The 26,791-nt window shown below is 40.6% G+C and overlaps 1 protein-coding gene across 2 annotated transcripts in view; it reads right to left on the bottom strand.

Annotated features, from left to right (window-relative positions):
* The window catches only part of kdm6ba (lysine (K)-specific demethylase 6B, a), a 125,431-nt gene that overhangs the window by 80,293 nt on the left and 18,347 nt on the right, over positions 1-26,791 (bottom strand). Inside the window, exon 1 of one of the 2 annotated variants that reach the window (XM_067446650.1) lies at positions 20,478-20,574. The exons of the other annotated variant lie outside the window; for it this stretch is intronic. The gene's annotated coding sequence lies outside the window, so the exon portion shown is untranslated. Of the gene's footprint in view, positions 1-20,477; positions 20,575-26,791 lie in introns of those variants that run through there. 2 annotated transcript variants of the gene reach the window in all.

Genomic DNA, 26,791 nt, shown 5'->3' with positions numbered 1-26,791 from the left:
ATACACTACACTGTAGTGTATAATGTAGTGAATAGTGCAGGTGTAATTTGATTTGTCAAATACACTTCATGGTCAAAATGCTCGTCTTGGCAAGGCATTAAAACGGTTGTTTTGCCTCAAATGAAGACAAAAAAGAGAAAGTTACGGTCTTAACATTTATCAATTAACTTGAATTATAACTTGAAAACTAGATTAAAACTATGCTAAAAGTTCAAATACCTACTGTTCCAGAGTTTAGATGCTAATTAGGAAAAGGATCGACTGCCTGCAGTTGATTTTGATATTATAGGTATTTTCAATTGGAGCCAGTGCAGTGTTGGCAGAACTGGGCTAATAATGCCATACTTCCTGGTTCTAGTAAGAACTCGAGCTGGTGCGTTTTGGACCGGCTGGAGTTTATTTATTAACTGAGCAGGGCAGCCACCCAGTAGAGCATTACAATAATCTAGCCTTGAGGTCATGAACACATTAAGGTTGAACCTCTGTAGTCACATGGATTATTTTAACGATGTCTTTACAACCTTTCTAGGTTTTAAAAGTTGCAATTCCGTTGAAATCTGAATGTAAAAAAATCAGAATGTAAAAAGTTGAAATCCTCGGATTTCATAAAAAATATCTTAATTTGTGTTTCCAAAGATGAACGAAGGTCTTACGGGATTAGAATGACATGAGGGTGAGTAATTAATGACATTATATTGATTTTGGGGTGAAGTAACCCTTTTAAGCAATATTCATTAAAAATAATTTAAAGCAAGATTATTAGGGCTGGGTTGAAATATTGATTTCTCGATTTAATTCTTTTCTCATTTTGATGAACCAATATCAATTTGTAAATCCCCAAAATCAATCCTTTAGCTGTTTTCAGTTGATAAATGAACAAAACTTTGTAGCGCCTCCCATCCAATAAATAGCAATTATGCTTTGTTACTATTTTTGAGCCATTGTATGACCATAAACTCGATATTCAGCTAGAAAAATGAACTCCAGAGAGGAGCATTTTGCTAAATATATGCATCATATTACATATTCATTGCATTTTTTTACTAAACCTGTTCTTTAATATTTAATGTATATTCAAATAAATATGTCATGTTTTATAAGAGTCAGATTTTAAATCTATACATTTCAAAACAAGCAGAAACATGACTTTTATTAAAAAAGTTATTAATATAAAAACTCAAAATCAATGGCTTGCTGCTTTATTTCAAAACATACACACAACTGTAGATACTATGTAGTAAAAGACATCATGTTAAACGCAGATAAAGAGTGTTTTCTAAATACGTGTTGAGTGAGAGAGGAGGGATGACTGCTGGAATGTGTGTGTGTGTGTGTGTCTGTGTGTGTAGTTATGTGATGTTGTGTTGAATGTGGATGGGGGTTTCACTGCCGTGGGGGAAGGGAGAACGTCTGGACCCAGAGGTCATGAGGGTTCAGGGTGTCTTAAAGTTTTTGTATGCAGACAGACAGAAACACACACACACACACACACACACACACACACACACACACACACACACACACACACACACACACACACACACACACACACACACACACACACACACACACACACACACACACACACACAATTTACAGTCACTCAGACAAGTAAGGTCATCTTACTGCCCCTATTTCGCTATGCATGTAAACACCTTTACCACAGTTCTGCTTGCTTATTCAGTGTGACGACTTATCACATAAATTAGATTTTCTTGCATCGCCACCTTTTTATAATGAGCTATCATTTTTGATGGCCAAGAGAATTTTGTTGTACATGTAAACACTGATACTACAGATACCTGATACAGAAAGAGTCAAAATGTACGCTACGGTTCAAATGTTTGGGGTCATAAGATATCTTAATGTTTTTGAAAGAAGTCTCTCCTGCTCTAGCCTAGAAATCTAGACGCGCCCTAGCGGCAGCAAATCTAATCTGCCCGCGAGTGTCTTCTAGCAACTCTCAATCCTCTTTTGAGCTGTAAACGCCAAACTCTGGTCGGGCCAATCACATCGTGTATAGAGTCAGTGGGCGGAGCATAACATAATGGCGACGGCCGAGTTGCGCTTGCGTGCTTCTAGTAAACACAGAAACTGGCGAACGGCGGTCTTTCGAATCAGCTTTGACCGCGACTCTGGAAGACTTGGAGTTAAGCTTTTCTGTGGGAAAAGAACAAAGAACGGCACTGAAGGCATTCTTAAGAAGGGAAGATGTGTTCGGAGTTTTGCCCAACGGATACGGTGAAAGTTTAATCTTTCAACCATAGACTGTAACTAGCTCTGCTTCACCTTCGTTGCTCTGGTTGGTGTAGCGCTATCCTATCGCATGCAGAGGGAGTTTGAAAGACAACCGTTTATCCGCCCCTCGGATTGAGCTGTCTATGGTGAGTTTCCAGACCAAACATCTTGATGTGGGTCTGGCTTGTCAGGCTACTCCTGCTCACCAATGCTGAATAAAATTGAAGGGTTTAAAGGGTCACCTAAAAATGAAAATTGTATGTTTATTCTGCGAGAAACCACATATTGCATGTGGTTATCAACAGTATTTGTGTTATTTTTTTTAACCTCATATCAGACGAATCTCATCTAGTATTCCCAGCGCCATTACTTCCATCAAGTAAGTTCAAAAACCCGACGTGATCATACATATATTTACATAGATGCATCATTCGAACGATCCGTGCCATCCGCGCAGGCACTAATATATATCTATGATCGCTCCGGGCGGAAGTAATGGCGTTATTAGTAATGGTGAATACTAGATGAGATTCGTCTGATATGAGGTTAAAAAAATAACAGAAATACTGTTGGGTTTCAAACCGATCATTTTGTGCCTTAAAATATCAATGTGTCGCCACGAGCCGCAGGGTTTCATATGGATTTGTATGTCTGTGTTTTTTTACTCTCATAGAAATACACCCCATTGACCTGCATTATACGAGCAACAGTTGAGTTAAAAATCTTAATTTGTGTTCTACTGAAGAAACAAACACACCTTCATCTGATGCCCTGGGGGTAAGCAGATAAACATCACATTTTCATTTTTGGGTGAACTATCCCTTTAAATGTTCTTACAATTTAAAACTTTTTTCTAATTGAATATGTTTTAAAAAGTAATTTTATTTCCTAAATGGCAAAGCTAAACTTTCAGCATCATTACTCCAGTCTTCAGTGTCACATGATCTTTCAGAAATCATTCTAATATGATTTGATGCTCAAGAAACATTTATTATTATCAATGTTGAGCTGCTTAATTCATGGAAACCATGATACATTCTTTAAAGTTTGTTTACATAAAGAACAGCATTTATTTAAAGCAGATCTTGCTACGGTCACGTAAAGAATGTAAAATATTACATTCTTTAAAAAAAAAAAAACGTACAAACCTCAAACTTTTGAACAGTACTGTAAATGGTAAAAAAAGGGAATGTAAACTGCCGAGATGTTTCAAATAGTTCAGCACAGATGTGTATATACATATAAACACACAGAAGAATTTTAAGGTGCGTTTCTTTCGACGAGTCTCCATAAAAACTAATTTTTGTGTAGACGCGTACACATGTGTTCGTTACAAATGTGTGTGTTTCTGTGGTTTGGAGTCATTATAGGTAATGATCCATCTGAGTGAGAAGAACCTAATTAAAACACTATGGAAGACCACACATGACCAGAACCACCCTGAGCTCCCAGACGCCACCTCTCTCTCTCTCTCTCTCTCTCTCTCTCTCTCTCTCTCTCTCTCTCTCTCTCTCTCTCTCTCTCTCTCTCTCTCTCTCTCTCTCTCTCTCTCTCTCTCTCTCTCTCTCTCTCTCTCTCTCTCTCTCTCTCTCTCTCTCTCTCTTTCTGTCTCTCTCTTTCCCAAATTCAAATTCAAGATTGCTTTATTGGCATGAATGTAGAAATACAATATTGCCAAAGCGCGAAATAACATAAATAATACATATGAAGGAAATATTACAACGCAATATAACATAACAAACTTCTGTCTCTGTCTCTCTCTCTCGCTGTGGGTGGTGTTTGGGGTGGTACTGGAGATCAGATGCTGGTACCGCTCAGGCGGGCATACAGTGAGGGCAAAGAATTCATTAACCAAAATACTTGAGAGTTTGATGTGAGGCCACACACAGAGCGAGACACACACACTGCCACACAGCGGCCACTGCAGCTTGCGGAGGGTTGTGCGAGCCTGTGATAGAGCAGGCCATCAAAGTGAAATGATATCAGAGTAAGAGCGAGAAGCGCAGATAAAGCTTGTGCAGTGGCAGCGTTTGGGGGTTAAGAGAGCTGGATGGAGACCAGCTTTGTCCTTTCAGACCTCGGGGGACTCTGACACAGGCAGAGCAGGCTGCATCTCTGGCCCAAGGCCAGGCCACACGCAGGGGCCGCGCGCGCAGGAAAACCCCCGGCTAAAAGGGGATCACCAGGCCGAGCAAGGCAGACACGCTGCCCAGCACTGGCACAATACAATAGCATGCAGTTCAACTGGGTAATAGAGTTAGGAAAATGTATCTTGATATTGTTCAGCCATTAATGATATTCAATATCTTGACTAATCTTATGTATTTGCTCGGAAATTGCTTAAAAGTATTTATATCATGACAACTCTCAGAAGAGTTTAACACGGTAATGGATATGACAATGTAAATGTATTTGGTCTTAGCGGAATAGATCTTGCTGCCAATACACACGACACTGCTTATAGCATTTATCAGGGCTATTCAAATCTTGTACTGGAGGGCCAATGCGCTGCAGAGTTTAGCTCCAACCCTGATCAAACACACCCACCTGTGATTTTCTAATGATCCTGAAGACATTGATTAGCATGGTGTGTTTGATTAGGGTCGGAGCTAAACGCGGCAGCTCATTGGCCCTCCAGGGTAAGATTTGAATAGCCCTGGCATATATAAAACTACCCGTTGCAGATCTATACAGATGGAGCTGTATAAATTACTCACCCTCATGTCATTCCAAACCCAAAGGACCTTTGTTCATCTTCGAAGCACAAATTAAGATATTTTAAAAATGTTCACCTCAGGGCTGTCATGTGACCAGGCAAATACTACTTGCTTAAACATCGGTCATCCGGAAGAGGCGTTAAACTGAGGTCCTGACTCTCTCTGGTCGTTAAAAATCCCAGGATGTCCTTCGGAAAAAGAGTAGGGGTGTAACCCTGACATCCTGGCCAAATTTGCCCATTGGCCTCTGTCCATTATGGCCTCCTAATCATCCCCCTCTCCTGATTGGCTTAATCACTCGGTCTCCTCTCCACCAATCAGCTGGTGTATAGTTTGGGTGTTCTGGCACAATATGGCTGCCGGTGCATTATCTTGGTGGTGCTGCACATTGGTGGAGGTTGAGGAGACTCCGCCCTTCTAAATGTAAAGCGCATTAAGGTCCCAGAAAAAGCACTGAAATGTAACTAATTATTAGTATTATTATTATTACCAGCAATGCTATCACAAATAAATCTTGAATATTCAGTGTAACCTACAACAACACACACTCGCACAGACATCTGCTCGCCAAAAGCTGGCAATTAATGAATCCTGAAGACAACTGCTCTCAGTCCAAGCCCAAGCTGAAGTGGCCTCCTGATTGTTATTATGCTCTCCAATGAAAAGCACTGTGGCGTTGCATGGTACAGTCAGTGATAATAAAACCATGGCACTGAATGAGTACCACGTGCGCTGTGGCATTTACATGGTGCTCCGAAGCTTTTCAAAGAATACATTTGGCAGACGATAGCCAAATTTAGTTTCATGTGTTTTTATTGGCTGAAGTGCCAAGCATAGGTTGCCGAAAACGCCACGCCCCTTACTATTACGGGCAGGAGTCACATTAGCGGTGTAAATAATGGCGTCAATATTGCAATACCAACTTGAGCCAGAATCAGACCCAGATAGTGGGGATAAAGGTCAAGCAAAACCTCTGCAAACAAGGCTTTAAATGGATAGCATGAACATCTTGTTTATGTAATGTATTTTATATAAATAAACGATGTTCGCGGGTGGGATTACAAGTTTGTTGGTGTTTGTAGCCATTTGTTAGAGAAGCATAAAACAATTTAGTTAATTGCCTAGCGTAGCCAAACAGTGTTGGTCTTGATGCAACCAAAACACACACAGAAACTACACATTTAAAAGACATGTACTTACAGGTTTAGGCCCATAAACAGCAGCTTCTGCCGTTAATGTGAGAACTGCTTCATCTTTTAGTATGAGCCTTTGAGAAAATCCAGAATTAAACTCGTGAGGATTCTTGAAGCTGTCTTCCGTGAAATGTGCAGCACAGATTGGTAAATTTGCATTGTAATCAGCAGGAACTAAATTAAACCAAATTGTAACTATTGCTCCCGAAGTCCAGCGTCCCGAGGAAGGCCGAGGGGTGAAAATAACTTTGTTTTGATGGCATGTCTGCAACACTCCAGCCTACTGCAACAGCTCTCTCTTCCGTAATGACTGCGTCCTGACTGGCCTCGTCCACTTTGTTGCGTGTTCGAGGGGCAGTGTTTATGTTAATAGCAAGGGTTTATGATGTCACCAACCCGGAAAAGAAGCTTGTTGTAGTCCAAACCGGCCGTTTTTGTAGTCAATAAACGGCCATAACTTTAGACAATATCTCCATTTGCATTGAACTTTCAGTGCTGTAGTAACTCTGCAGATACTGTTTATGCTCAAGCAGCAACATTACACACTAACTAAAGTTAAAAAAGTGAAATCGCATGCAACCACCCCTTTAATATGTGATTAAAATCTTATAATGCTATTCTTGGCATTTTAACCCAAGATGCTTTCGCAAAAGTGAATAATAAATAAGTCAGTATGTCATTTTTGACTTATAAGCGGAAGTCAAATGCTCAAGACGATAAGTGGACAGTTAGTTCAGTGCCTGAAGATAGATTCCTTTCAATTGAAACACTGTCTGCCTGTCTCCCTATTTTTGTATTTTTCTCTCTCTCTCCGCCATAATCTCTTTGAGCCGGAGGGTATAACAGCCAGTAGCCATTTTTCCTTTGACAGAAACCGCCCATAATTCCATAGGCACCATTTTCTTGATGGCAGTGCCAATAGTGTCCGTGTACTGTTGCTTGGAATTACATCATCGCATTGCATGTTACTGCTCTGGGATCTTTGGACAAATGAGTGTTTATGAGTCCGTACGTGTGTGTGTGTGTGTGTGTGTGTGTGTGCGCAAGGATTAATGCTTTGTGCCTGGGCAAGTGACCCCTGTATTGAATAGACAAACCAAAGAGATCAAGTTACCCCATTTCCCCCCTTTTCTCCTGCTCTGTCTCTCCGTCTCTGTCGGGTGTAGAGTTTCTCCAGGCTCCAGACAGAGGCACTAATAGGGCCTTTACCCCCAGACACCAACAACACAGGGGACAGAGAGAGAGAGAGAGAGAGAGAGAGAGAGAGAGAGAGATAGAGAGAGAGAGAGACGGTGGGGCGTGTGCATGAGATGGAAGAAAAGTGTGTAATTGATGGCACACCTGCATGCTATCAGTAAAAATAAGAACCATGAGTGCGTGTTAAAAGAAGAGAAACAAGAGATGGAGACGTGTGTGTGTGTGTGTGTGTGTGTGTAGTATATTCAACATTTTGAACTCAAAAATGCATGTGTAATATGCAGTACCACGGGCAGCATGTTCACATGCATTTTATCATTTTCCCTACAACCTACAAGAATAAGTTTGCTACTGCAGATAGAAACTAACAATGATCCCACTTCCTGACAAACATTTAATTCTCTTCTACAACTGCCTTTTCACGATGTTCTAAACCTCATGGGACGTCTCCTCACCCGTACCCCACCCCCAAATCCCTCATGACCCCTTAAGATCTCTGACAAAACAAACTCCTCCCACGTGAACCCTGTAGCCCTGCACACAGTTAATGAAGTTATTATTAAAATCATTAGGATGATAAAACTGAACTAGGAACTAAACTGCGTCTGAAATCAAATGATTTCCTACTACTTAGTATGTGAAAAACAGTACACTAACAGTCTTCGAACAATAGGCGGAAAGTACCCAGATGATCTACTACTTCTGGCGAGATTCTGATTCATTCGCTGGAAACTTTACTATCCCATGAGGCCACGGGAGAGGATATGTGGAAGTGAAGCGATGCCACTGGCACTGGCAGGTCATGTGACAGAAGTAACATGGCGAATGAACTACGTCCTAATTTTATTTGTACTACCCACATCCATCCTATATAGAACTAGGGCTGTCAAAATTGCTCAAAAATGACGTTACAATATTAGCTCTACAAAAACATTCGAACAATTCGAACATCTGGTTGCGAATTTTGTCAATGACGTACATTACGTCAATAACAGGACAAATTAATACAGAGACACAACTACTTGTATAAGTTGTCTATTTAAGTTTAAACATATTTGACAACGCATTACTTACACAAAAACAAGTAAATTAACTAATGGCCAAGACCGCAGACCTCACTCTCTCGCCCTCAGCTCACGCTCTCTGTGCATAACGGTTTAAATGAACAAACTTTAAGTGCTGATCATTAAGAGTTTTGTGCAAGCGATTTAAGGTCGCAACTCTTGTCCCAAATACAGCAGGCTTCATTCAGTGATTGAAACAAATATTATTCATCTTAATTGAAGTTTTACAGCATATTGAACGCTCTGAGTGAGCTGTTCTGTGATAAACATGGCACTTTTCCTAGACATGAAACAGTAAATAATCAAACCAGTGCATTTACCCTTTATTCAAGCAATATCTCTTCAGTCAGTACAGTAGCCCACACTTTAGTAATGTTTCTGTTTAACGTTAAATAAAATGAGGCATGGTGTCCTAATTGTATCTTACATAGCTTGCATATAACTTTATCTCGCGGCTCAACAATTTTACCTCCTACCGACCAAAATCCAACGTACTTCTACTACATACTACAACGTACTACATGGCTTTTTAGATTATGGAGTCAAAATCTCTTTCTTTGCTGCGGTCGAGTTGGGCTCTGCACTTTCTGCCATCGTCCACTTTCAGCAGTGACAGTGCGACTCCTGTGACCTGTCCCTGAACCCTCAGGCGCAAAGCGGGCGTTTTTTTCCACCATATGCATTTTTTAAATTAAAATATAAATTTTCACCTATGAAATTCGTTATTTAAAAACTATTCGAATATATATTCGAATTTAGAACATTCATTGACAGCTATATATAACTTTTTTAATGGCTGCAAAATAAGTTAAAATTCAAATGTATCACCTACTTAGACAGTATGTGATGACACAGCGAATATAACACCGTAAACTAAATGCAGTAATAACTTTACAACAAATTAACAACCAGGCTCTTTATTGACACCTGTGGTTGTAGCATAAAATTGCAACTATGCTCTGGCACTGAAGTAAATAACATATCTGCCACTATAGTAGCCAGACCTTTTTTTATGAACATGACATATATATATATATATATATATATATATATATATATATATATATATATATATATATATATATATGCAAGGACAAATAGAGGAATAGATCTGAATAGGGGTGTAGTGTTGGTGTATAGGGTATGTGTCTTTCGGTTCGGTACCAACGAATACAGAGTTGTAGCCTAAGGGTGTCGAAATTAATAATTTCGTTGATGCATCGCAATGCAGATGTGGACGATTCAGTATCAGTTCAGTAATAAATGGTAAATGGACTGAATTTATATAGCGCTTTCAACAGACCTATGGCCACCCAAAATGCTTTACAAATTGCCTCACATTCACCGACGGCGATGTCAGCCATGTAAGGCACCATCCAGCTCGTCGGGAGCAGCTGGGGTTAGGTGTCTTGCTCATGGAGACCTTTACACTTGGTCAGGTGGAACCGGGGATTGAACCACCAACCTTCTGGTTTGTAAACAACCTACATGAACCACTGAGCCACTGCCGCCCCAATAAACCAGTTAATAAACCATAACTGGTTATAATGTACTAATTATATTCTGACGTAACTTGTCACGCACGTGCTTTGTCGCGGTATACAAGGGCAGAGGGCGGTGAGATGTGAGAGTAATTAATGCTCCAACTACTTTAAAAGCCGTCATCTGGGCACATTTCGGCTTGTATGAACAACCTGCATGACCTGGAGAACACGTGTTGTTTGTAAATCAAACTATCTGATTTATTAAAACGATTTCATTTACACTTGGGCACATAAATGTGTCTCCGCAAAACAGATATAAATCTGTTCAATTCCAGCGCTATATGAAGATTTAATTCAGTTAAGATCGTTCAGTTTTTTTGTTATTTTTAATGAAGATTGTACGATTGTGTGAAGGTTGTATGTTGAGCGCCTACGACTTTACTTTCGGTTTAATTTGCGGTAGTTTGTGCATTGGCTTAACGAAGAGATACTCGACTGTGGCGATGCGTTCTGCATACCGCTGTCATATCTGGCTATAACATGACATGTAGCCTATAACACGCTCTCATACGTTTATTTATTTATTTTTACATATGTGGTTTCAACAACCATATGCATTTAGACTTTAGTTTTGACTGAAAGGCGGCCCAAACCACCTCTTAAAGTGGCTTTTAGTATACTTGTGTGTTTTTATTCAAAATGCTCCTGTTGTCTTCTGTGCCCAGACTTGAGTTTTGTTTGATGTTTGATACATTTAAGAAGCGTCTTCTCTTTGAGCAGAAATTTTGATTTATAAATCATTACTGTAGACTTAAATGATAGTTTTACATAGTTTGGCATCATTGAGCCAATCACAAGCATATCTGTTGAATTCTTCAACGCAATGGTAAATCAGAAGTTAAGTTATTATTGAACAAACACTCTGCCATTTTGAGCGGAGAGTGGATTCTGCAAACTCAAAAATACTGTTAAAGCCAACAGTTATGAGATTCGATGTGCAGTCAGCTTCATTGTTTGGAAATAGCATTTACACTGTTTTTTTCATGATTGGATAGCTATTAGTAAAAATGCCCTAAAGGCCAAAGTATACTTCACTTTTTACACATACACAAGGGTCAGCGTACAGTGGACGTGATGCAAATTTTGTCATCAGAAGAGTATGTGTGTGTACGTTTTGTGCGCAAAAGTTTTTAACGTTTTTTGTAGTATTTACAAGGGTTGTAAACCGCGGCGAGAGATTGCTCAAAACTGTCCATGCGTTGAACGCCTGTGTATGTGTACGAGTTAAAAGAAGTATTTGCAAGGCAGAGGCAGTGCGTTTGACAGCGCGCATACGCTCGGCTCACATACACGTAAAAAACAAAGTATACTTCTGGCTTTAAGGGGGGGTGAAATGCTGTTTCATGCATACTGAGCTTTTTACACGGTTAAAGACTTGGATTCCCATCCTAAACATAGACAAAGTTTCAAAAACTAATGTTGGGCGTTTGATGGAGTATTTCTGTGTTAAAAATACTCCTTCCGGTTTCTCACAAGTTTTGGAGAGTTTTTTTCGAGTATGGGTCGGCTTGACGTTGATAGAGCGGAAGGTCCTTGTATGGGCCGTACGGGCTCTTCTCCCGGTAGGGTGCGTGCGAGCGAGAGAGGAAATGCACGCCCATAAACACTCGCTCAGCTGCAGATCCAGTTGTCCGTGAACACTTATGTCGTTATAGTACGCGCCGCGCTCCACTTTATTCCTATGGGTGACGTCGAGCGACTTCAACGCTTCAGCACAGTAATCCAGTACCTGTCCTGTAGACCCGTTCGCAATTTGGTGTTGGGGGAATTTCTCATTTGAACTGAGTTAGTGGGTCCCTAGACATGAAAAATTACAGAGGTGCTCGTCCGCCATAGTGCCACGAATGACGTAGTGGTCAAATCAAATATGGCCGCCGATGGATGATGATGAAAATCCAACTTCTATGTTTCTGAATGTATATACACATGTAATACCTCCATTTAGACTTCCTATTGTATGTGGAATTAATTTCTGATATTGTTATGACCATAATGGTTGAATTTTGACCTTTAACAGGCATGGTCAAGGTAATTTTCCTATTCAGAAGACCTTGGCCATAACTTGGCCATTATTAGGAATAAAAGCCAGATGCAATAAATTTAATTCTACTAAATCTGACATTTAACATTCATTGCTAATATTGTTTTTAACATTAAGGATCATCTTGTCATTGAAATATCAAGGTCAACATATTTTTTTATAAAAAAATATTTTTTCTTTATAGTCACTTATTATTGTTTCCTTCAATTATTTGTTTTAATTATAACAAGACATGAAGAGAAGAAATGTAACAATTATAAACATCCTCTTTGAAGTTTTAGTTTAATTGGGTGTTAGTACAATGATATAAAATAAAACAATTGGGTGCAAATAAAACTATGTAGCAATAGCCTGACAAGATGTTGGGCCTGGGAACTTCCCATTGGCAGGGCTCAATCTGAGAGGCGGGATAAACGGTTGTCTTTCAAATTCACTCTGCACGCAATAGGATAGAGCTACAACCAACCAGAGCAACGAAGAAGGTGAAGTGGAACTAGTTGATAGATTAAACTTTCGCTGTATCCGGTCGGCAAAACTCCGAACACATCTTCCTTTCTTAAGAATGATTTCAGTACCGTTCTTTTCTCAAAGAAAAGCTTAACTCTGAGTCTTCCAGAGTCGCAGCCAAAGCCAATTCGAAAGAACGCTGTTTGCCAGCTTCTTTGTTTACAAGTAGCACGCGGAACCTCCGCAACTCTGCCGTCATTATATTAAGCCCGCCCACCGACTCTATACACAATTTGTTTGGCCTGACCAGAGTTTGTTTTTTACAGCTCACAATTCAACGAAGAGTTGCTAGACTACCCTGGCTGCAAATTAGCTTTGCTGCCGCTAGGGTGTGTCTAGATTTCTAAGCTAAAGAAGCAATAAAACTGATACAAATTACATCATATCAAATTAACTAAAAGTGCACCATATAGTCTGATTTCTCTCAAAGTGTACTGTATGTGTTCATGCATGTTAGTGGGATGGGTTTTTACAGGATGATTTTTCCATGGCAGAATATGGTGCATGAACTTCAGCAGCACAAAAGCCACATCGGCGATTGTCACACTTGCCTGCACACTTACTTAAGCCCCTTTCACACTGCATGTCGGACCCGCAATATTCCCGGAACATTGCCGGGTCGCCTTCTGTGTGAAAGCAACCACGTCCCGGGATTGATTACCGAATTCGACCCGGGTCGGGGACCTAGTAATATTGCGGTATTCGACCCGGGACGTGCGCTGTGTGAACAAAAGCCGAAACTAATGCCGCAACGTGTACGTAGTTATCGTGCGACTCCTAGAGCTTGTTTTTTCAATAATACAACCCTGCAGTGCCAGAAGAGCTAGTCGGTGTTTTAAACGCAGAGTGTTCGTATACAAAAGAAACTAAAATGAAACAAGCAGAAATGTGTGCAAACTGGACACAAGTCGAGACCACGGAGCTCCTTACTATCCGCGCTGAAGCGGAGATCGCTCGCTATTATACGTCACATCCGGATGTCACGTGTCAACTCGACCCGGGACCGTTAAGCGTTGTGTGTGAAAGCGCACATATTACGGTATTTCACTGGCAGTGTGAATGGACCAAATCTAGCGGCCCAGGAACAAATGCCGGTCGCATAATCTGTGTATTTGCCGGAATCGCAGTGTGAAAGGGGCTTTACTGTGAGCAGACTTGGTGGTATGGACTTCAGACATTTTGATGGCAGGGGTGTGCCAAAGTTGCAAGCAAGTGGCATGTTGTATGAACCAGAAGAGCCCCTCGTTGGATGTGGCCTCTGATCCCACTACTTGTGGAAGGGAGAGCATCAATTCCAGAACTTCCACTGGTGTAGATTTCTATCCTGAAATCATCAAATGTCTTAGCTGCATCTTGCTCTATCAAGGTGTCTGCCTCTTCAAAGTTGGCTAAGTATTGCACTGGGTCAGAAACCATAGCAGTATGTTTAGTCCCCATGTTGTTCATACAGTCATCTCCAGTCAGAATATGTCCTTTAACCACTGTCTCTGAAACATGCTGTTTCATGCATACTGAGCTTTTTACACTGTTAAAGACTTGGATTCCCATCCTAAACATAGACAAAGTTTCAAAAACTAATGTTGGACGTTTGATGGAGTATTTCTGTGTTAAAAATACTCCTTCCGGTTTCTCACAAGTTTCGGAGAGTTTTTTTTCGAGTATGGCTCGGCTTGACGTGGACAGAGCGGAAGGTCCTTGTATGGGCCGTACGGGCTCTTCTCCCGGTAGGGTGAGCGCGCGCGTGTGACTAGAGCAAGAGAGGAAATGCACGCCCATAAACACTTCGCACCGCTCTCCACTTTATTCCTATGGGTGACATCAAGCGACTTCAACGCTTCCGCACAGCATTCTGGGAAGGCAGCTCTGCATTTGAACCGATTTGAACGCAGAAATGACGGGAAGCTTCACAACATCGCTTCAGTCGCATCGCAAAGTGGATCTCTACACTTACTGCTGTCAGGACTTCACCAAATCATACAAAGAAGTGTGTTTTTGATGGAGCGGTCCCAGCGATAAAGGTTGGGTCCTGCTTTGGAAGCAGCCGGTGAGTTAAACTGCTTCAAATGTCGATGCTGTTGGCTATCGTCGCATGAGTAAACATCAGTAAACGACACGATTGCGTGCTTCGTCATTCAAATGCGCTAACGGACTCCATTGTTGTTCTATGTATAACGTTACACTAGTATGACGTGCAAAACCGTTTTGCTTGCTACTGCTAAGTTTAGTCGCATACAATAGTCCATAAACCGAATCAAACTGCGAGTAAACACACACAAATCCTGCTGTTAATTTTTCTCCTGTTCAATTTATTTCAGCCTCCGAATCTGATTCTGGATCATATCTGTATTAGCTGAGATAGCCATGGGTTTCTCCACGCTTGAGGACGTCAACGCTTTGTCCGCTCTCGTCATTCTTTAGCTCCGCCCACTCGATACGCCTCCAGCCGCTCGTTTTTTTCCGGAAAGACTCTGTACAGCCCATATTTCTTTTATAAATATAATAAAACTAGACTTCTTAGACTAGAAAAGACTTTTCGGAGATATGAAGGATGCAATACTACTCTATAGGTACTCAAGACTGACATGAGATTGACTGAAACTGAGTGTTTCACCCCCCCTTTAAGGTCAAAATCACCCAATATGGTCATATCAATAGCAGAAATGAATTCCACATACCATAATTAGTCAAAATAGAGGTATTACATGTGTATAAACATTCAGAAACAAATATGTTGGATTTTCATCGTCATCCGATGGCAGCCATATTTGATTTGACCACTACGTCATTCGTGGCACTATGGCGGACGAGCACCTCTGTAATTTTTCATGTCTAGGGACCCACTAACTCAGTTCAAATGAGAAATTCCCCCAACACCAAATTGCGAACGGGTCTACAGGCCAGGTCCAGGATTACAGCATTCCGGGAAGGCAGCGCTGCATTTGAACCGATTTGAACGCAGAAATGATGGGAAGCTTCACAAAATCGCTTCAGTCGCGTCGCAAAAGTGGATCTCCTGCTGTCAGGACTTCACGAAATCAACAGTTACCAAAGAAGTGTGTTTTTGACGGAGCGGTCCCAGCGATAAAGTTTCGGTCGTGCTTTGGAAGCAGCCGGTGAGTAAAACTGCTTCAAATGTCTGTGCTGTTGGCTATCGTCGCGTGAGTAAACATCAGTAAACGACACGATCGTGTATAACGTTAGTTCATTTATCAATGGAGCATGCGATCTATGGTGTGTGTTTAAATACATTTGTTTAGCTGACCACTATAGGTGTCAGTTTGTTTATTGTAAAACCACCCAAACATAAACCTAGCGTTCTCACAAAGCGTGCTTCGTCATTCAAATGCGCTAACGGTTACTCCATTGTTGTTCTATGTATAACGTTACACTAGTCTGACGTGCAAACACGTTTTGCTTGCTACTGCTAAGGTTTAGTCGCATACAATAGTCCATAAACCGAATCATGTCCTCATAAACTGCGAGTAAACACACACAAATGTTGACAGGCCACTAAATACAGTCCATACCACAGAGACGGACGTCCTGCTGTTGCTGCTTCTCTTGTTCAATTTATTTCAGCCTCCGGATTGAAAGCAATGGGTTATTTAGGGTAGCGTTTTCTTCTCCACGCTTGAGGACGTCCCCGCTTTGTGCGCGCTCGTCATTCTTTAGCTCCGCCCACTCGATACGCCTCCAGCCGCTTGGTTTTTTCCGGAAAGACTCGGCCCATATTTCTTTTATACATATAACAAAACTAAAGACTTTTCGGAGAAATGAAGGATGCAATACTACTCTATAGGTACTCAAGATTGACATGAGATTGACTGAAACTGAGTGTTTCACCCCCCCTTTTAAGAATAACCAATATAAACGAACCCAGCTACCAATAGAGTAGCTACTAGATCATACCAAACACACACAGCACATGTTAACAGCACAATGGCTAGAAAGAGAAAATTTCATAGAATATGCCATAGGTTATATTATGTCTGATTGTATAATTAAAGGGTTTATACTTCTATACGCCTCCCGAGCAGACTGTGCCCATATGCACATTAAAACACACAGGCAAAACACCCACACACACATAAAGAATAATGCAGAGATTAGGGTCTTCACACGAGGAGGTGGGTAGGTTAACACATTTCTAGATAAAACAGTTAAAAAAAGACTCTCACCGGTTCAATGCAGAGTCTCTGTGTGTGATTAATGGTCACATATATCCCAGGTAAGAGTGTGGGAGTGTGTGAGACCTCTATAAGAGCAGCGGTCAGCAGCTACAGAATATCATCACAAATGAAACAGAGACACAGAGAGAGATACTTCTGTGTTTACATGTGAGAGTGAAGTAATCTGGTGACAGTTTGAAAGGAAGGAAAAGAAAGTGCTTTCATCACACACATTGTATATTTTACCCAGTGAGCCTCTCTCGCTCTTTAAACCACACACACAATAGTCTTTCCCCCCGCGGGACTAGCAGACAAATGTAGTACGCTGACACTAAACCACACACACACTCGTATAAATATACTCAACTCACTCACCTGGAAACAGCTGGCAGGTGTTCCAATGCCAAAACACACACACACACACACACACACACACACACACACACACACACACACACACACACACACACACACACACACACACACACACACACACACACAGTATAGGCGGTTTATGGGTACTCTCCATAGGTGTAATGGTTTTTATACTGAACAAACCATATATTCAATCCCCCTTCACTAAGCCTACCTCTAAACCTACCAATCACACAAAACGTTATGCATGAACGCATGCACGCACACACACACACACACACACACACACACACACACACACACACACACACACACACACACACACACACACACACACACGTTAGGTTTTTGAAATTGTATTGTGGGGAATTTCCATAGGCGTAATGGATTTTACACTGTACAAACTGTACATTCTATCCCCCTACACTGACCCTACCCCTAAACCTACCCATCACACACACACACACACACACACACACACACACACACACACACACACACACACACACACACACACACACATTCAAACTTTGCAGTTATTTTCTATCTAATAGAGGGGTAAAGGATCCAAAAAAATCCATCCTATCTGGAAATCTCTCAAATGGGCGAAATCAATGAGATTAAATAGAAAGTAAATTGAGATTTGCTCAGGATTCTTATGTCATCTCCAAACTTTTAGAAGAGAACTAAACAACGTTACAAACTGTTCCCAGGTGCCAAAGTCTGCAATCAAACGCCAAAGATTTCTCAGCAGATTATCACAGGAACTGTAAATTATCTCTATGCACTATAAAAAAAAATGCTGGGTTAAAAACAACCCAAGTTGGGTTGAAAATGGACAGACCCAGAAATTGAAATTTGAACCCAGTGAATGGACACATTCAAACAACCCAATTTCTGGGTTACTTGGGTTGTTTTTAGCCCAGCATTTTTTAGAGTGTAGCTCTATTCTTTTACTGCAAGTCAACAATTGTCTTGTTTCTTTCTATTTTTAGGGATGCACAATCGGTTATAGGACTCATTTCCCCTATTTTTACATTTAGTTTTACATTTTACATTTAGGCAATCTTTTTTTAGATTGCCTCCGTGGACAGCTCATGCTGACTTAAAAGTTATCTAATCTAATTGAATAATTTGCGCATTCAAACTTGCCAAATCGTGATCATTTATGAATCACATGACATTAGGGTGAGTACATAATGGCAGAATGGGTGAACTAACATCACCCAATGAAAACATCAGCAAAAGAGATAAATCTACTGAGCAATTAAGAGCAACCTCTGAGCAATAAAATGAGACCCCACTAAAACTCAACTAAAAGCACTCTGGTGTCTGAGCTCTGTGTTGTGGCTGTTATAAAGCTGCAGTCTGTGTCATATATTCCTGATGGAACAGCAGCAGAGAGAGAAATCCAACAATTCGGGACTCAAGGACTCAGATGAACTCTCCACACAAGAGAGAGTGTGTCCTCCACAACCGACCTGGAAGAATTTCTGCCTTTCACACACACTGATGCAGAATGTGGCATACAAACAAGAAAGATGAAGACAGAACATTCTCTCCACAATACTGCACTTCAGCTACTGCTGAACAAAGAGCCAGACAAAGAGAGGCAGAATAAATCGCAGACAGTTTTATGGGGAGAAAAAAATGAGTTGGGGGGGGGGGGGATCAGTCACCTGAGAAAAGGAGGGAACGTGAGAGCAGACAGATGAAAGAAATGTTACACACGTAGCCTGTCTTCTGTAATTCACATGCCTCCAGTCAATTTGCCCTCGACTGCAGGGACCCCGTCCTTCACAGACCTTTATTACACACACACACACACACACACACACTTCTCCATTCCATCTTTTCCCCTTTTTCCCCTCTCTCTCGCTCTGTGAGACGCAATAAGACGAGCAAAGAAGTCAAAGAACGGCCTGCCACAGGAGTCAGTGCACCAGCGCTCAGACAGCGAGATCACATTAAGACTCACTTTCTGGAGTTTGTAACATTGACACATTGAATTAAATAAAGTCCAGCATGAGCTCCAGAACATCTATCTATCTTTCCTTCCGTCTGTCCGACCGACCATCCATTGTTTATTTATTTATTTTACAGGGGCAATGCAGTCCACCATAGTTACATTACAAGTGCTGCAACAGATGCGCAGCATATAGCGTTCATAGCTAGTGCTAATTCTCAACTCCTGGCCCTGGTTGGGCTTTTACTAAAACATACACATAAAGTATAAAACATTCACATTTCTTCAAACATATGCCACATTCTCCCACTCACAGAGTTATTTTTTATGTTTTTTGCAAATTTTGGTTTATCTTTAGCCATAACTTAAGCTTAAGAGTGAACTTTTTAAAGTCAGATATAGTCTTAATGTCCCACGGTAATGAATTCTGTCCGTCCTTCCATCTAATTTGTCTGCCTGTCTATCTATCTGTCCGTCCATCCACCCATTCATCTATCCATCCATCCATCATACATCTAATCTGTCTGCCTGTCTGTCTATCTATCTATCTATCTATCTATCTATCTATCTATCTATCTATCTATCTATCTATCTATCTATCTATCTATCTATCTATCTATCTATCTATCTATCTATCTATCTATCTATCCATTCATCTGTCCGTCCATCAATGATCTATCTATCTATCTATCTATCTATCTATCTATCTATCTATCTATCTATCTATCTATCTATCTATCTATCTATCTATCTATCTATCTATCTGTCTGTCAATCTATCTATCCATTCATCTGTCCGTCCATCAATGATCTATCTATCTATCTATCTATCTATCTATCTATCTATCTATCTATCTATCTATCTATCTATCTATCTATCTATCTATCTATCTATCTATCTATCTATCTATCTATCTATCTGTCTGTCAATCTATCTATCTATCCATCCATCTCTCCGTCCATCAATGATCTATCTATCTATCTATCTATCTATCTATCTATCTATCTATCTATCTATCTATCTATCTATCTATCTATCTATCTATCTATCTATCTATCTGTCTGTCTGTCTGTCTGTCTGTCTGTCTATCTATCTATCTATCTATCTATCTATCTGTCTGTCTGTCTATCTATCTGTCTATCTATCTATCTGTCTATCTGTCTATCTGTCGGTCTATCTATCAGAGAACTACTCCTGAGTGCTGTCACTGAATGACAACTGCTCATGCTGTCTGTCAATCAAACTGTAGTTACAGAGAGAAATGAAAGTAGATTTTTTCTCTTAAACTGTCACTTAGTTTCATCCACATCCACATGCACTGACACACACACACACACACACACACACACACACACACACACACACACACACACACACACACACACACACACACACACACACACACACACACACACACACCTGCACATCCTTCAGTCGCACAATTGATAATTGGCATCCTGTCTCACCTGTGGACCTCTTCTCTCTCTCTACTCTTCTTCTTCCTGCCGCATTCTCCCTGTCTCTCTCCTGCCATCTCATTTTTCTTTTCAGAGCAGTGAGTCTGAGAGGAGCAGGAGAGAGAGAGAGAGAGAGAGAGAGAGAGAGAGAGAGAGAGAGAGAGAGAGAGAGAGAGAGAGAGAGAGAGAGAGAGAGAGAGAGAGAGAGAGAGAAAGAGAGAGAGATGCATTATAAGTTTCTGCTCTTCAGGACAAAACAAGAAATACAAAAAAAATAACAGAGAAAGTGTTCATCAGTGTCTCTCTGTACACGTCATGATTCTGTATGTTAGGACAGGCTCAAGCCTGTACGTGTGTGTGAGCTTTGACCAAAATAAGCTACGTTTCGCAGCACTGGATATTTTTATCCTTGTACCGCGCACTCATATAGAGGATGTCTGTGCATGAGTGTTTTGTGTGGGTTTCCACACACACTATATATGACATTTCAAGGTTTTATGAAGATATTATTTTTTTCCCAATTAAATGGCAAGCAATAAGAGATCACAACCACACAGTCGCTTTAAGTCAAGTCCACTTTCCGGTCATCTTGGTAACAAGCTGTTCACATGCATATAGGTTAATCTCCTCTTTTCCTAAATGGTCAAAAATCTTAAGATGATATTCAATTCAATGCGCATGTAAATTCTCCACCAAAATTGTGTTTGGTTCTGTTAGCTAAATAATAATTTGTGCCATATTTTTAGCCTATTCAATGAGAAGTGTGCCTCTGCAAAAGTCCAGGAGCTCTGTGTGTGTTTAGAAAAGTGCTGAGCTGTGTTATGTAACTTGATCTGCATCGGTGTTAGAGGAACTCACTGACCCGCAGTACAGTAATGCATACATTCAGTCCACAACTTATCTGCCATAGGAACCAGAATATTAAATCTTCAAACATTAAAAATGTCCTTAAAGGGATAGTTCACTTTAAAATGAAAATTTTGTCATCCTTTACTCACCCTCAAGTTGTTTCAAACCTGTATGAATTCTTTCTTCAGCTGAACACAAAGGAAGATATTTTGAAGAATGTCAGAAACCAAACAGTTAACTGGAGCCATTGACTTCCATAGTATTTTTTTTTCCTATTCTGGAAGTCAATGGCTCCAGTTAACTGTTTGGTGACTGACATTCTTCAAAATATCTTCCCTTGTGTTCAGCTGAAGAAAGAAATTCAGGTTTGAAACAACTTGAGGGTGAGTAAAGGATGACAGAATTTACATTTTAAAGTGAACTATCCCTTTAAACTCCACCGCTTCAAAAGTAGGTGTTCACTTTGCTTATAATAACTAGAAAACAAAAGAGGGCGGTAATAAGATACATGTATTAGAGCTGGGCTTGAGCTAGAGGAAGGGAGGGATGGGGTGTGGGGTGGGGTGGGGTGGAGTTGAGTGCTTTGATCTAATCTACTGTATCTCATCAACACACTCTCCACTTCAAGCTTTAACACTCCTCCAAGTGTCATTGTTTTCAGATGCATCAACATACACACAAGACTTTGGTCATGTTTGTGTATTTGTGCAGTGCAAGAGAGAAACTGGAATCTCACATTAGCAGAAACTGATTCCAATGGGGAAGCTCAAATTAGAGAGTGTGGCTAATTTAGTTAAAGGACTATTAACGAAGGCTTCTTGGGAAACCGTGAGCAATTAGAAACACTATGATGCAACTGTTTTCCTATTTCTGTGGTCTGATCTAACATAGTTTCAGTTAAGCTGAAGTGCGAGGGATGGACGATATATCGTCCACATATATTGGTGGATAAGAAACTTTGGCCGATATATTAAAGTCGATAAATAATGGATTATTTCCTTCAGCTGAGACACTTCAGATGCACACTGTTCGACGCTATCATGAATGCTGCTTTGTTTCTCTGCAGTTGGTGAGATCTCTCATTGGCTGCATGTTCATGTCCTGCTTTGTTTGAGCACATGGCTTGTGATTGTTTTCACTGGCCATGTGCTCTTGTTTTTGTCAAGTTTGGTGTGAGCACATTGAGTGTTTTCTGTGTGCCATGTGCTCTCCTTCTTGTTATCTGATTAGGGTTTTATTTGCCCCACCTGTCCTTCCTTGTTACCTGCTTTATTTGCTCCCTATTTAAGGTATGTTTACAGGACAATAATGTACTAAAAACAGAAAAAAACATTGTCAAAATGATCCCTGTTAACACGGATCTGCGAAAATAACTAAAAAGGATGCATGCCAGGCTGGTAGTTGGAGATGTCACTTTATAAAGACACACTTCGTGAAAACGTAACACACATGCATGAACATAACATCTCCGTTTTTCACAAATTCATGTTTTTGTTGTTTACATGGAGATGGTAAAGTTATCGTTTTCCGAACCTTGCATTTTTAGGAGTCCAAAACGCCATTATTGGGTAAAAGAACGAGCTCAACGCATGAAACGTTTTTAGTTGAAAATGGTGTCGTGTAAAAATACCCTCAATCTCCTTGTGTTTTCAGTCCTGTGCCAGTTCTTTGTCGAATACACTCATAGTGTCTAGCACCGGTAAGCCTCGTCTTGCCTTGCCTGCCCAGTCCTGCTGCCATTGTTATCCCCCACGGGGTAGTTTCAGTTTCTTTTTGTTTTATTTTATTAAGTAAAAAGCTCATTGTTCCTTGAGTCCTCACCTCACCCCGAAACTAGACAAAAGGAAGTGATTAACTAAGAAATGTAATTAAATAAAGTAATAAAAGTAAATGCATTATGAAGCAAAATAAATATTAATATTGGACATAACCAAAAGTTCAGATTTGGAGAAAAAAAGTAAGTAAAGAGACTATTATATTACAATTATTGTATGTTTTGACCTTAAAATCATGTCAGTCATCGTGGTTAGGGTCTCTAGAGTATTTTTAATTTAAGAACAATTTAGGTCAAAAGGAAGTCCCCTTTAGAATAGCTAAGTGCATAAATGTGTGCTATTGTTTTGGAGGGGGAGTGTGTGGGGGCCAGTGGTTTGGGGTTAGTGCATAAAGGGGGTGACTTAGAGGAACTTTTGCCTACGTGATACTGCACTCACACACACACACACACACACACACACACACACACACACACACACACACACACACACACACACACACACACACACACACACACACACACACACACACACACACACACACACACACACACACACACACACACACACACACACACACACACACACACACACACAATGGTCTATGTGGTTTACAGGGACTCTCCATAGGCGTAATGGTTTTTATACTGTACAAACCGTATGTTCTATCCCCCTACACTGCCCCTGCCCCTAAACCTACCCATCACAGGAAACATTCTGCATTTTTACTTTCTCAAAAAAACATCATTTAGTATGTTTATAAAGCTATTTGATATATGTAAACCACATAATACCACATTTATAGTGTAATACCAGTGTAATACTCATGTAGTTATACAAATTTGTGTCCTCATAAACCACATAAACAGACTCACACACACACACAACCGGAGAGAGAGAGAGACAGAGAGAGAGAGAGATACCATTATATATTCCCATGAGAACCAAAACACATGCACACACGTTTACAGAGACACACACAAATACCAAGCTAAAACAATTCTGCACATCACACACACACACACACACACACACACACACACACACACACACACACACACACACACACACACACACACACACAGCATCAGAGCTCCACACACCAAAGAGCAATATGAAATATTTAGTGAATTTTTAACATGTGCTCTATTCCCCTAGCACGTGTAGAAGTGCAAAAAAAAAAAAAAAAAAATAGAGAGAGAGAGAGAGACAGGAAGGAGGAAATGGGAGGGGGAGATGGAGTCAATGAGTGCAATGGGAGAGCGAGAGAGAGAGAGAGAGAGAGAGAGAGAGAGAGAGAGAGAGAGAGAGAGAGAGAGAAACCCAGCTGACTCTTTTCCAAGCAACTCCCCCTAGCAACAGCCCTCGCTCAGTCTGTGCCCTATTGGCCAGCTGACAGCCCGCATCACAATCCCATGCAGGACAATCAGCCAATGAGATGTCGTAATGGGCCTGAGCTGTAGGGAGAGCTAAGCTTTTTGGATTCCACGTTCGCCATGGCAACAGAAGCCTGGCCCTGACTTAAAGGTACCCTGAAAAAAACATATACACAAACCAAAGCATACGGCTACTTGTGAACACAGGGACTGTTGCTCCTTTAAGGCTGTCTGATCTACAGCAGACATACACACAAATCACAGAAAACACAAACAGATACTCTCATAGCCCCCAAAACTATTTGGATAGGATACTTAAGCTGCACTTAAATTCATTGCATTGGACAATAAAATATGAAACTCATGGGTATTTGCACAAATTATACTAGAGCTTTTCTCTGATCTAACTTCACTTTTCTGAGCAACTTTTTCTTATGACTTCTAACAAACTGGAGCCAACATGACTATAGTCAGTTCTCCTCAGGTTCACATCCTAGCAGACCAACCACAGGTGCAGTTTACTCGCCATAAACATGAAAACATTTTGTATTAATTATGACAAATATCAATCATTTGAAGTGAATAACGCTGATTATCTCTTCATCACGGCACCTGTTTGTGGGTGGTATATTTTAGGCAGCAAGTGCACATTTTGTTTTCAAAGTTGATGTGTTAGAAGCAGGAGAAATGGGCAAGCGTAATGATTTGAGCGAGTTAGACAAGAGTTAAATTGTGATGTCTAGATGACTGGGTCAGAGCATCTCTAAAACTGCAGCTCTTGTGGGCTGTTCCCGGTCTGCAGTGGTCAGTATCTATCAAAAGTGCTCCAAGGAAGGAACAGTGGAATAGTTTGAGGAACACAAATACTGGGGGAAAAATACTATGGTAGTCAATGACTGTCGAGATCTGCTTGGTTACAAACATTCTCCCAAATATCTCCCTTTGTGTTCAGCAGAAGGAAATTCATGAAGGTTTGGAACAACTCAAGGGGTGAGTAAATGATGACAGAATTTTCCTTTTTGGCTGAACTATGCCTCTAAATGATCTGCTGCTAACATCTTGCTGCCAGATGCCACAGCACATCTCCAGGTGTCTAGTGGAGTCCATGCCTCGATGGGTCAGGGCTGTTTTGGCAACAAAAGGGGGACCAACAAAATATTAGGTCATAATGTTATGCCTGATCAGTATATATACTGTATATAAAACCAAGCCATAAAGATCTCAGAAGTAATTACAACAATTAACCTAATAATATTCTAAAATCTCTCAATATCCTGTACAGCGGAATATATAAGAATAGTGGAATTAATCTCATAAGCACATGTGGATGCATTACAGCTCATAATGTCATCAACAAGCTGAATTGTTGCATCATAAAGAATTTAATCATGTCATTTTCATCAACAACAACAACAACATCAAACTCCAAAACTAACTCCACCAATCCAGACTGCTCGCTGATCTCATCACATCCAATCATAGTGTGCATAAGCGCTCTAGGACACACAGACAAAACAAGCACATGAAATGTCTAAGACAGAGCAGGGGGGATCTTCACGGGAGAACAAAGACAGTGTGACAATATCTGTTAAAGGTTTTAAGGACCATAAGCCTGTTACAGACTCTTATCAGGAGAAACACACAGAGGAACAGAGCGAGAGAGAGAGGAGTACATGCAGTTACTTCGTTAACGTGTGTACTCTTTGTTCTCATTCTGAAGAGTCTGTCTCAATATTTCTCCAGCTTTCTACAGTGAGAACAAAGCTACTGTACATTCACAACGCAGTGCGAGTGCTCACGCTCGCTGAAGCGATCCATCTGTTGCTATCCAACACGCTGTTCACACAATGTGGAGAGGTGTCTGTGTTTCAATGGGGAACGGCCTTCAAAATTAACAACAGGTAATTAAAGTTATGCCATTACTGTCCTGTGAGCTTTCGGCTGCTGGCGGACTCCCATAACAACTGTCTAATTAAACCCAACCTTAATTACGTTCTCAATTTACAGTTACATCATGCACAGACTTATACATTTTATGGGCATTTCAGTCAAATTGGTCAGAATGACATATTAGATCAGATGTTTATAGAGTATAGACATTATGAACGGTACTGTGAATTCATACACATACATTTAATCTTACATATCATTATAAATTAAGTGTTATTTTCTTATTATTTATTACCCAAAAGTTTTTAATTCATACTGTAAGCCAGAGGGCGCCCTCGAGCGGAAAACGCCACATTTGCCTCAGAGAACTAATGACGGTAGTTTTCAGGAAATCCCTGATGTGAAGCTAACGCGGTGTTAACAGAAGATAGAA

This window comes from Pseudorasbora parva, chromosome 1, assembly GCF_024679245.1.
Source record: "Pseudorasbora parva isolate DD20220531a chromosome 1, ASM2467924v1, whole genome shotgun sequence".
Lineage (NCBI taxonomy): Eukaryota > Metazoa > Chordata > Actinopteri > Cypriniformes > Gobionidae > Pseudorasbora > Pseudorasbora parva.
This window is presented reverse-complemented; position numbering and strand designations above follow the sequence as displayed.